This window comes from Natrix helvetica (genome assembly GCF_964273705.1).
Source record: "Natrix helvetica genome assembly, chromosome: 5".
NCBI classification, from domain to species: domain Eukaryota; kingdom Metazoa; phylum Chordata; class Lepidosauria; order Squamata; family Natricidae; genus Natrix; species Natrix helvetica.
This window is the reverse complement of record NC_138551.1, coordinates 19,561,826-19,574,318: the sequence shown is the minus strand read 5'-3', so window position 1 is coordinate 19,574,318 and position 12,493 is coordinate 19,561,826. Positions and strand designations below refer to the sequence as shown.

General features: G+C 41.9%; 1 protein-coding gene across 3 annotated transcripts in view; it reads right to left on the bottom strand.

Moving 5' to 3' along the window:
* PHC3 (polyhomeotic homolog 3) overlaps positions 1 to 12,493 on the bottom strand; it is a 395,745-nt gene that overhangs the window by 312,477 nt on the left and 70,775 nt on the right. The window lies entirely within an intron of this gene.

Below are 12,493 nucleotides of genomic sequence, written 5' to 3'. Positions count from 1 at the left end.
AAGTTCACAGGTCGTCAAGTTGTGCATAGCTGCCTAACTCTGCACCAGGTAGACCCATGAAATAGCCCAACTACCCATTCACAGATATTCCATAGCTGTGAATTGTTAGACAACTTAATAGGCAGCTAAACATGTCGTTCCACACACCCATCTACCCTCACTTAATTCAGCCCACCCATACTACAGGGAATTATATTTGTTCCGCACTCGGTATGAGGAGAAACTGAGCCAGAGGAATACCCCAAAGCCTTTAAAAAACAACAACAACTTGTCTCATTAAAAAAGGAAGGACAGCACCAGTCACCAATTTTTGGTCTCACTACTATAGCAAAACACATATTGATAGTCAGGACCACAAATTTTATGGCATTATATATTTTCCTATCCTCTAAGGCAATGGTCTTCAAACTTGGCAACTTTAAGACTTGTGGACTTCAACTCCCAGAATTCTCCAGCCAGCTCTGCTGGCTGGGGAATTCTGGGAGTTGAAGTCCACAAGTCTTAAAGTTGCCAAGTTTGGGGATCTCTGCTCTAAGGGTTAAAATTTAACACCTTTATCTGTCTAGGTCCATAGCAACAAATGGATACCAATAAGGTAAAGGTAAAGGTTCCCCTCACACATATGTGCTGGTCGTACCCAACTCTAGGAAGCGGTGCTCATCTCCGTTTTAAAGCCGAAGAGCCAGCGCTATCCGAAGACGTCTCGGGGGCCGGCATGACCAAGCACTAAAGGAGCACGGAATGCTGTTACCTTCCCACCAAAGGTGGTTCCTGTTTTTCTACATGCATTTTTTACATGCTTTTGAACTGCTAGGTTGGCAGAAGCTGGGACAAGTAACGGGAGCTCACTCCGTTACACGGCGCTAGGGATTTGAACTGCTGACCTTGACATACTGATTGACATGCTCAGCGTCTTAGCCACAACAGTACTGAAAAAAATAACCGGATCATTTTTCACACTTATGACTGTTGCAGCATCCCCATGGGGATTTGTATGCCTGGTAACAGGTTCGTATTCATGGGGGTTGCACTGTCCTGAGGTCATTGATCCCCTTTTGTGACCTGACAAGCAAAGTCAACGTGTAGCCAGATTCATTTAATAACCCTGTTACTAATTTAACAACTGCAGTGATACACTTAACTGTGCCAAGAAAGGTCATACAATTGGGCAAGACTCAGTTAACAACAGTTTCTCTTGGCAACATAAATTTTGGGGTCATTTGTGGTCCTAAGTCTAGGACTACCTGTATTGAAGTCTGTGAAGGACCTTCCTTCATTTCCTCCACCATCATTATATATTACATGGCAGAGACTTAAGCCATGCCCACACAGCCATTGGCTTCATGTCTTTATTTCATGCTGTAGATTTCCACGGCCTTCATTACCTTTTCCTGGGGCTTAGATACCCTGTTTCCCTGAAAATAAGACCTTCCCGGACAATAAGCCCAATTGGGCTTTTGAGCGCATGCGCTAAAATAAGCCCTCCCCCGAAAATAAGTCCTCCCTGAAAATATTGCAACACAGCAGCAGCCATGAGGTGACCACGCTCACCGTCTCCTGCACCTCAAAAATAATGAGACCTCCCCGAAAATAAGGCCAAGTGCTTATTTCAGGGGTCAAAAGAAAATAAGACCCTGTCTTATTTTCAGAGAAACACGGTAGATGAAGGATGGAGAAGAAACACCATCCGGAGGACCAGTGGGGATGTTGGAAAATTGGTGTTCCAGTCTTGTTTTGTGGTCAGAGAAGGAAATCTCTCCCCCAAGGATGGAACAAAACAAATTCTCACAAATGGAAAAATACCACCACCACCTTCACAAGCTTCACAAGCTCACTGTTGGGACAGGTGTGGAAATAGAACAGTGTCCTGCTTTCTTTCTGATCTCCAAAAATTACTCCGAAGCACAGAGGGCAGTGAATGAAGTATCTATGAGATGTTTTAAGGCTGTTGTCCTTTGCTATGACTACATAGCAGATGTGAGACACGGTGCAATATTCGGTAAAATATTCAGGTGCTTTAAAGTGTTGCAGATATACTCTACCACTATGCTTTACGTTGTCCTGTGAGAAGCAAATGTGTAGTAAAGGGAATGCATATTTAATTATAGACGTATGAACCACAGCTAGAAATGTATTTGCACAAAACTGGAAAAATGGAGAGATCCCTACTGAAGGGAATGTGATTAGGAAAATATTAGGACCCAGGCCTGCCACGCCCCTGAACTGGTTCTCCGGGCGGAGCCATAGGCACTGCGATTTGCTTATTGCTTCTGTACATGCACAGAGCAATTTTAGTTGTACTGTGCAAGCGCACAGCACGTCCCTGACCAAACCATCAGTAATCTCTGCCGGAACTCACCCCTGAAAACGATAAGAGAAGAGGTGAGTCTTTCCCATCCAAAGAATTGAAAAGTACATGGCCATTTTTTACTACAAGAGGCCATTGTCATGGCTGGCTGAGGAATTCTAGGAGTTAAAGTCCACCAGTCTTTAAAGTTGCCGAGGCTGCCCTAGAGTAAGCTCATTGCAGGTCCAAGCTGCAATACTCTTCATTAATGGAAGCATTTCTACCATAAAGCAACAATTTCTCTTTCCATAAAATTGTTATTGAAAATATTCAGATGGATAAAAGATAAACATGAAAATACATGAAGCAAAAAGATAAAAGAAAGCAGTACAATTAAAGAAAAAAAGGAATAGTTACAGATTTAATATTCTTTGCAGCTAATACAAATAGGTATCCCTGATCCCTTTTCTAAATTACATTCAAGTTCTCTTTTTTAAAAATATTCAACTTATTTTTTAATCAGCAAATCCACAAATAACCATCCCACCCCAGCCAGTGGTGGGTTCTGGATCCCGTCACAACTGTGACGGGGCCGAGCATCCAACACTTGCATGCACGCTGCGCATGCCTGCGCACCCACGCTGCGCATGCCTGCGCACCCACCACCTGTGGTGCTCCAGCTGCTCGGTGGAGCATCGCGCAGGCACCATACTCTGCATGCGCATGCACAAATGGCCCAGTTGGGTCAAATACAGGTAAGAAACGCGGGCAAGCGGGCGGGTGAGCCCTCCCAGCAGGCACCAGTATGGCCGTACTGGCGCCTGCTGAGAAGGAACCCACCACTGCCCCCACCCCATTTTGACCAAAAGGCTTCCCGTTTGTTTTTGTAAAAGTACTTTTACTCCTGACCAAGTGGGTCAGTTTTGCTATTTCCTATAAAGCAACTATCTCATTAGGCTAACTAGAGTTTCTTTAGCCATGTTTTTTTTTTTTAAACCTGACTTTAGTTAAAATCCAGGTGCACTTCCAGACCAGATACAAAGCAGAGAGGAAAACGTAACGGTGGAACTACCAGCTATTTTAAAAGCAGTAGCTGAAAATTCAGATCCTGGAGGCAACAGGAAGGGTATTTGATCTGTAGCTTGGCTTCACCAATATTTTGCTTTGCAAATATGATTGCAAAGGTTCCTTACTTGTGTTATGGATGGACAGAAATCTAATTTTCATACCTGTACATTATTAAGGAAAAGGTGAATATTCAAGCAGATTGGCTGAGTGGAGGAATGGGGCCGAGATCGATGGTTTCTGAATCCCGTTTTCTCCCAGGGAATAGTTGGGAATTGGGGCACAATCCCTTCAGAAATTGGACGGAGTCATTAAGTGAAGCAGCAAGCAGTTTATTGTGAAATACATTCTTGCAAGAGTGAGTAGCTAGCAAAGTAGGCACACGTTATGATAAATTTCAGTAGTATTTTATTCCCTATTTAGTCCCTCCCTTGCCTCCCCATTGGCTGGGTACTACAAGTTTACAACCTATTGAGCTGCCTATAGCCCTATGTGAATCTTGGCTTCTTTATATCTCCCACTACCATGCTTTAAGCCCCCCTTCCCTTCATTCATTCATTCATTCATTCATTCATTTTTCTTTTTAGAATAAATTCTGCTTAATCTTTGGCAGTTGCAACGTTTCACCACATCTAGCTTTGGTTGCTTTGGTTAGAATTTCCTATGAACTATTTGCATAAACTTAAGAAGATAAGGTCACCTGATAATGCTCTTACTCTATATATCTTTTTCTATAAGCTACTGTGGTTAAGCTATGCGCAAGCTGCAGAAGCTTCCTGTCAATCCAGCTTTTCACCCTTTCCTGTGTACTTTCATCCACATCAGCTTCTGAGTGCATTCTTTAAAGGTTAGCCTGGCGTGACTAACGGTGTAACTGATGCAGAAGCAACATCATACTACCTTCCACAAGGGGTGAGCTTTAACTTACTCCTGTGCTTTTCTGTGCCATCTCTTACAGGTGAAACTCGTGCAAAAGTTCATTTATTTCAGTAATGCAACTTAAAAGGTAAAATGAATATATGAGATAAGACTCATTACATGCAAAGCAAGATAGTTCAAGTCGTGATTTGTCATTATTGTGATGATTATGGCTTACAGCTCATGAAAACCCCAAATCTACAATCTCAGAAAATTAGAATATTACATGCAATCATTAAAACAAGGATTGTACATAGAACAATATCGGGCCTCTGAAAAGTATAAGCATGCATATGTACTCAGTACTTGGTTTGTGCCCCTTTTGCAGCAATTACTGCCTCAATGCGGTGTGGCATGGAAGCTATCAGCCTGTGGCACTGCTGAGGTGTTATGGAAGACCAGGATGCTTCAATAGCGGCCTTCAGCTCTTCTGCATTGTTCGGTCTCATGTCTCTCATCTTTCTCTTGGCAATGCCCCATAGATTCTCTATGGGGTTCAGGTCAGGCGAGTTTGCTGGCCAATCAAGCACAGTAATCCCACGGTCATTGAACCAGGTTTTGGTGCTTTTGGCAGTGTGGGCAGGTGCCAAGTACTGCTGGAAAATGAAGTCAGCATCCCCATAAAGCTCATCTGTGGAAGGAAGCATGAAGTGCTCCAAAATCTCCTGGTAGATGGCTGCGTTGACCCTGGACTTAATGAAGCACAGTGGACCAACATCAGCAGATGACCTGGCTCCCCAAATCAACAGACTGTGGAAACTTCACACTGGACTTCAAGCATCTTGCAGTGTGTGCCTCTCCGTTCTTCCTCCATACTCTGGGTCCTTGGTTTCCAAATGAGATGCAAAAGTTGCTCTCATCAGAAAAGAGGACTTTGGACCACTGAGCAACAGACCAGGTCTGTTTTTCTTTAGCCCAGGTAAGACGCTTCTGACGTTGTTTGTTGTTCAGGAGTGGCTTGATAAGAGGAATACGACATTTGAAGCCCATGTCCAGGATCCGTCTTTGTGTGGTGGCTCTTGATGCACAGACTCCAGCCTCAGTCCACTCCTTGTGAAAGTCCCCAACACTTTTGAATGGCCTTTTCCTGACAATCTACTCCAGGCTGCGGTCATTCCTGCTGCTTGTGCACCTTTTTCTTCCACACTTTTTCCTTCCACATAACTTTCTATTAATGTGCTTTGATACAGCACTTTGGGAACATCCAACTTCTTTTGCAATTACCTTTTGAGGCTTTCCCTTCTTATGGAGAGTGTCAATGATGTTTTTTTGCACAACTGTCAGGTCAGCAGTCTTTCCCATGATTGTGATTCCTACTGAACCAGACTGAGAGACCATTTAAAGGCTCAGGAACCCTTTGCAGGTATTATGGCTTAATTAGCTGATTAGAGTGGATCACTTTGAGCCTAGAATACTGCACCTTTTCAGAATATTCTAATTTTCTGAGATGGTGGATTTGGGGTTTTCATGAGCTGCAAGTTATAATCATCACAATTATGACAAATCACGGCTTGAACTATCTTGCTTTGCATGTAATGAGTCTATTTCATATATTAGTTTCACCTTTTAAGTTGCATTACTGGAATAAATGAACTTTTGCACGATATTCTAATTTTTCGAGTTTCACCTGTATTTATAGGGAATAAGAGCTGTGGTGGCACAGTGGTTAGAATGCAGTATTGGAGGCTAATTCTGCTGACTGCCAGCAGTTCGATTCTGACTACCTCAAGGTTGACTAGCTTTCCATCCTTCCAAAGTCGGTAAAATGAGGACTCAAATTGTTGGGGGCAATATGCTGACTCTGTAAACTGCTTAGTAAATAGTATATAAGTCTAAGTGCTATTGCTATCCAAGTTCTACAACCACTACACTGGTGGGGACAGCCTATTTTCCCAAGGGTTGATTACCAAATGGACAGATCTCAGTGCAAGACCTAGTCAAGCCATTTCCATGTCTGGGTTGATTTCATGAGGATCAATTAATACATTCTAGTCTACAATTACTTTGTATGTGAACAAGGATTATTGCCAGCATTGAAATCATCCTAAATTATGAGTTTTCAACCATATTAGCTGTCTTCAAGTTAATTTGAGAAGTTTTAGATGAGAGAGCACGGACCATATACAGAAGGTAGTCCCAGTTAGAAACTGTGTTTAAAACAATCCTAGCATTCTGCAGGTAACTGTGGATATGAATCATGAGCATTTTCAAAAGGCAAGCTGTGGGCAAGTGAAGGATTCCCATTTTCTAGCTATAACTCAAGGTTTCCCTTCCTATGCGCCTCTCATCTCTTCCTCAAGCAGCAGATTCATACAAGTGGATCTATCAGGACAATGAGGATGCTGAAAAAAACCTTCGAGTTCCCAGACCTGAATCTTTTTTGGAAAACGTGCTTTAAAAAGCCACACTTTGCCAATTTTAGTACTAGCCAGGAGGCTGAAGAACTAACACTTGCTAATTTCTATGGAATCATCCAGGTCACAGTTGTCCAAAAGTGCTTTTTCAAAAGGAAACTGGACTTCGTTTTGTTCTTGACCATATTTTGCTTCTCATCCAAGAAGCTTCTTCAGCTATAACCAAGCTTCTTGGATGAGAAGAGAAACGGCTTAAAAAACAAAAAACAAAAAGCGAAATCCAGTTGCCTTTTGAAAAAGCACTTTTGGGATAACATTTGCTTAGTGAAGAAGGATTTTTTTTGTTCTAGAATGAGTAGTTCTCAGCCTTAATCTCCACTGAGACCAGGTGGTCATGTCACTGCATTGTATCTGAATTCCATGTAGGTTTAAGAAATTGTTGGTGTGAATGGGGAAACCCAAATAAGGGCTCAGGACTATTATTGCCTAGACATTTTGTGCAATATGGCAGTTTGGGGAACCGAGCATGATCTTTATTGCAACTCTAAAGGGATCGAGCCAACAAATGCATGACTTTATCAAATCAACTCTCACACTCCCCTCAAATGTCAGAGCACACTTGGTCTGAGTCAGTGGTGGGTTGCAAATCGCGTTCCAACCGATATGGTTGGAACAGGGCCGGTGGCATCCTCATGGACATGCGTAGCGCGCGCATGCGTCTTAGCACCTCCACGACGCTCCAGCTGCTCCGCAGAGCATTGCGTAGGTGCTGTACCCGCCATGCGTCTGCACGGAAGGGCAGAAGCCTTTAAACACCAGTAAGGAGCGCGGGCAGGTGGGTGGGCCCTCTGGAGCACCGTACCAGAACGCTATCCGGTGCTCCGGGCTGGCTCCGGTACACCCGTACCAGGGCGTACCCCCTGAAACCCACCAATGGTCTGAGTGCATCTGGAACTTCTACTTACTAGAACTTCTACTAAGAAGCTACATTAAAGTATCTTACATTTTTACTCAGCATTAAAAAATGGAGGTAGTCCTCGTTTAGCTATCACAATTGGGACCCACAACTTGGTAACTAAATGAAGCAAGAGTTAAGTAAAACTGTGATTGTGCTTACCATCTTATGTCACGTTTCCTTGCTTTACAGACCTGTGAAAGTTGTAAATACAAGGATTGGTTTCTTAAGTTTTTCATCACCATCTGTTCTGAAGCAGCCACTAAACGAGGACTACTTGCAGATATTTATTTTTCCTGTGGAAGCTTCCCCAAGGAGTCTAACCCAATATTGCTCTTAAAACATTCCTTTACTGCCTACTTCATCCCCCCAAAAAATTCAGATAGATTCGGTGTAGTCTTGTTTTAGCCATTGAGCAATCATAGCCCTAAAGTGCACCCCCCACCCACCCCCCACTGTGGATTGGAAAGTGATGGCTATGTAGGATGCTTGCATGGTAAGGATATTTGATAGGGATGCCTCTACTTCTTTATCTGTGTAAGCACCTGATTATAACAGAAAGTGATGGGACCAGAATTGTCATTAAGTGGTCCGGTTGTAGAGCCTGACATCATGTGACCACATAGCTTAGCAACAGAAATTAATTTTATGGGAGAAAAATACTATTAAATGTATTTACATTTATCAGGTCTTTTAAAATTCTGGATTATTGTAAATGATTTGAGCTCACTGTTGAAGTTCCTAAGGCAGAAAGTACAGTGAACTGAACAACATAGTTGGTTGCTATTTTATTTCTGAAATGTGAAAAAAAGAGAGTCCAACAAACAAAGGAGACAAATGAAAGTCAGTTTTTATTTCTGAAGCTGTGTATTCACAATTTTCATGTAAAATTGAAATATAAACCAACTTGATGATACTGTCAGTAATCTCACAGAAAGCAATATTACCACATAAAAATGTCCAATAAAAAAGAAGTGTGCTGATAACAAAGGTGCAATTACGAGCAAATTGAAGCAGCAATAGTATAAGGTGCTTTGATTTTTTTCATTTATATAAATCAGTTTTTTCAACAGACAGCTTAATAACAAATAAATTTTACACCACTTTTACGGACCATAACAAATATGAGAATCTAAAATTCATCCACATGCTATACATGTATGTATGTATATCTGTATTCATACATACAAGATATATATAGCTTAAACTTTTACCTCATTCGTTGTGTGGCATTTTTCTTTTAAGTTAAAAATGATTCAGCTTCTTTTGGAACAAGCAGTAATTAAAAAACAACTCAACACTGGAAAGAAAGTCCAAATTAGTGCCACACTTATTCAAAAAACTAAATTTCCCATGGTACAGAGATCGGTTATCTTTATAATCTCGTTTTAGTTTATTTGGAAATATCCTCAGTCCTCGCTCATTCTCACAGATGAGCTCATTCCTAACAGATTCCTCTCTTTATTTGCTTCTTCACATACTGCATTTACCTGATAGAAAAGAGGTTTTCCCATTTAAATTGTCACTGTGAGTATGGTTGGGGAGGAAGGGACTTCACCATAAATTAGCTATGAATAGAAGATGGAAAGGGGCTACTGGGTAAGTCTGAGGCCTACAGGGTTGCTTTGAACTTAAAATAACCTTGCACATTGCTTATTGCTTGCCAGGTTGAATTTAATTGGACATCCCTACCCTGGGCAGATATAGTATTGCTCCCTATCCATCCAACATGGTTCCCACCTTTGTCTTCCCATATTTCCCAGTGTCCTTTTTGCTCACCCAATACCCTTTGTAGCAAACTGGTTGAAAGTGGTCATCATATATTTGTGTCCTCATATCTCATGCAAGTATGTTGAAGCTGCAGCATTTGGTTGATGATGTCATGCATGCTTCATCCCCCTGCTCCCCTCACCCCCCTCCTGGATGCATAGCTTCACCCCACTGACTGCCTCATTGGCATCACAGGTCCTCACTGCTTTTCCTGGCATGACAAAAAGGGTTGCAGCATCGCATGCTCTGCTCCTTTTGGGTGTGCGCGCAATCACAAGCGACCGGGCTGGCATCACAATGCAGCAATGCTGCTTTTGCCATTCTGAACATCCCCTGCGCACACCCCTTTCCGAAGCTCCTATATTACTTCCTTTTGCTGTTTCTGATGGAAAAGGGAGGAAAACTGTTTTGTATCTTTGCCTCTGTGTACTTGTGTGGATATATGAGAGTAATTGGTTTAGATTGGGGATCAATTTAATTTATAAATGTACTTCCACGGAATCTTAATCTTAAACTATTAATTCAATATCAATTTATTTTTCTGTCTTTTGCTGGAGCGTGACTTCCGACTACTGTACATACATATATGGACACGCATGTACAAATAGTCAAACTCACGGATTTGAAAGAAGGAAATATCCTGAATTGGGTTTTATGTGGAAGTTGCCAAGGCTGAAATTGTTATACATTACTGCAATGATTCCCTCGGACGGTTCCCGTTATGTCTCCTTATGTCAGCTTGGAGGAATATGAACTAGTTCCAGGCACGTCTGAATTGGTTAATGGCTCCAAGCAACCGTCTGAGGGAGTTGATTCAAACGCAGCTGCAGCAGGACAGCCCAGAGGCTTCAGGTGGAGAAAGCATGCAGCTACAGCCAGTCAGGGATGAGGAAGAGGAACTCCCTGCTGAAATTGATCCAAGAACACATTAGGGCAGAGAAAAGGCAGGAGCAGAGAAGGCCAGCCACATTACTCGTGCGGAGGAAGCCTCGTCCTTCTTGATGGGCCGCACCAGAAGCTGGCTATTTAGCACAACAGATAGGTGGAAATGATGCTGGGAACAATGCGTTCACTTCCCAGCTGTGTGTAATCTGGTCGTTGTGATTCTTGCCTTGCTTTGGGTCAATACCGTGCCTTTGACTGAACGCTGGACTTTTCCTGCCTCGTGATCCCTCTCGTATTGTGGATTTAATTTGGCCCGGTGGGTTTATTTTGATTGGAAAACTTTCAAGCGCCTTGTGGCCTCATTGGCCATTACTCTGTGGGCTAGCATTGGTCTGCCTGTGGCTGGACTTAATTGGGACAGCTCTGGGTTTTTGGTGAAGGGAGTTGCAGGAGAATATTAATAAACCCACTAAACCACAGTTATGTGTGTGAGTGAGCAGGACAGCACAATTACCTACTCTGTTTTTAGGAGGAAAATTAAAATCAGGCAAATTTTCCTTTCAGGTAAACACAGTACCAAAGAGAGCAGAGTGATCCCAAAAACAAACAAACAAAAAAGAACATATTGGCAAGAATAACTTGGAAGCAAATAAAGTCAAACATGACATACTTAAATAGCTTTCCAAAAACCAGTGCAGTACAAAGGGCGTTATAAATACCTTTTGTTGCAACAAACTGTAACTTTGTCCATTTTGCTGGTCCCTTATAGTCTTGTTTTATGAACAGAGAAAAGGGAATATAAAATACTAATTTTACAAAATCAGAGACAATAAACTTTTACAAACATTTAAGGTTACAGCTCAGTTAAACTTGTCCTCTTTTGCAGGACACAGTTCTTAATAAACTTCATAAATTGGACAATCTTCAAAGTGGTTTAAATATTTATCAAATGAACCGTTATGAAAAAAATTATATTACAAAGGTACTCCAAAAGCATGAAATTTATCAAATGTTATGTAGATCAAACTTCTCTTAATATAAATAATAGCTGATTTTTCTTTTTTGTTCTTTCTTTAACCATCCAGATTCCAGATACAGACGCCCAGTTCAAAGGTTCACTTCAGTCTTTTAATTAAGCTGGAAAATAGTTTTAGACCTTGATAACAAAATAAGGATATAATGAACCTGACTCGATCAATCATTGTTTGTAAGGGATGAGAAGAAGTTCACAGGCTCCTCTCTGCCTCCTCAAATTAAGTGCTTTTACTATCATTTCTGAAACAGCCCACGTCTTAAATCACGAGCTGAAATAACAGAACTAAATGGTATTAAAAGGCAGGGGAAGATTCATGGAACTCTTACATCCATGTTTGTCACTGCTGCCAAATTGAAGATGTGTGGACTTCAATTCCCAGAATTCTCCACACAGCATGATGGCTGAGGAATTCTGGGCCCACACACCGTCAAGTTGACAGGGCTGAGGAACACTTTCGTCTTACACGAAACCTTTTTAAGGCCTGTCATTATTGCAAGTCATTTAGTCGCGCATCATTTTACTTGTTATACCCTCCATGGCCATAACAAGAAAGTGCCACCCGCTTTCCTCTATCTCAGGGGTGTCCAAACTTGAGAACTTTAAGACTTGTGGACTTCAACTCCCAGAGTTCCCCAGCCATTCCATGCTGGCTGGGGAATTCTGGGAATTGAAGTCCACAAGTCTTAAAGTTCTCAAGTTTGGACACCCCTGCTCTATCTAGTTTCTTTCCATGATTGGAACCATTATCAAGCTTGTCATGACTGACACAAAATAGTAAACACATTCAGTAAGGAAAGCAAAAATACTTAAGAAATATTTTAGAATAAGAAACGGCGAAATGCTGCGGAATTTTACAAAAGGAAACTATCATACAAATATTCTAGGAAGAACATACAGTGAAGTCTCTGTTTAATACAGAGGTCTCCCACTGTGGCAACTTTAAGCCTGGCGGATTTCAACATTGTTGAACGAGTTGAAGCCTCCCGGGCTTAAAGTTGCCAAGGTTGGAGACCCCGGGTTTAATAGACTTCTATTTAATGGACTTTATATGCAGCAGGCAAGATCCTAAATCAGGGGTGTCCAAACTTGGGAACTTTAAGACTTGTGGACTTCAACTCCTAGAATTCCCCAGCCAGCCATGCTGGCTGGGGAATTCTGGGAATTGAAGTCCACAAGTCTTAAAGTTCTCAAGTTTGGACACCCCTGCCCTAAATGGATACCTG